We start from the raw sequence: 899 nt of genomic DNA on the forward strand, positions 1-899 counted from the left end.
CATTTGAAAACAAGGAAATGGCCAATGCGTCCCGATGTTCAGCCCCTCTTCCGCACACCGTTGCCTGCCACCCCGGGCTGATTGGTGCGCAAGGGTTCCTGCCTTGTGCTGCCGTGCCCCCACGGCTACCGCCAGATGCGCCCGCAGCCGCATGGCATGTCCGAGATAGGCTTGGCATGTGAAAATCACCATCAAGGCACGTTGGTTCGGATGATTGCCTTTGATGTGCGCTGTGGCCTGCCATGGAGTGCTGCTGGGTGTGCATGGCTCCTTGCATATCTGCTGCCACATATGCCAGTAGCCACACAGCATTGCCAAGAGTTGCATGGCATGTGAAGGACAGCAACATGGCATGAGGGTCAGGATGATTAGCCCCTTGTTTAGCACCTTGGCCGGCCAATGCGTGCTGGTGGGTTTGCATGGCTGCCTGCACACTGTAGTTACACCCTCATTGCAGCCTACTGCAACTTTTGCTAGTTTTGTACAGCATGCCCAAGGGAGTCATGGCATGTGAAAAATATGCAAATGAAGCATTGGCCCCGTTGATTAATCCCATCTAGGCACTGTGGTAGTTTGACGTGCTTTGCTTCCTTCCGTGTGTAGTTGTGCTAGTGCCACTGTTTACGAGCGTGGTCGAAGTCACACATTTGCACCCTTCTTTGCCCTATGGCTTGTTGTCATATGTAGGTCATGGTGCAAGGGGTGGGGTGTTATCTACATTTGACGGAATCATTGGTCAAGTCAATGTGCACAGTAAATATTTGGTTGGTCCCTCCCCACCATCCCATTGTTTGTTTTTTAAATTGCACTATCGTGGGTTTGTTGCTTGCAAGGGTTTTTTCATGGTCGGTTTTGTGGCCTATGCTATTTGGAGAAGTGCATTTCTAAGTGGGGCCTAG

This window comes from Macadamia integrifolia, unplaced genomic scaffold, assembly GCF_013358625.1.
Source record: "Macadamia integrifolia cultivar HAES 741 unplaced genomic scaffold, SCU_Mint_v3 scaffold424, whole genome shotgun sequence".
Classification (NCBI taxonomy): Eukaryota; Viridiplantae; Streptophyta; class Magnoliopsida; order Proteales; family Proteaceae; genus Macadamia; species Macadamia integrifolia.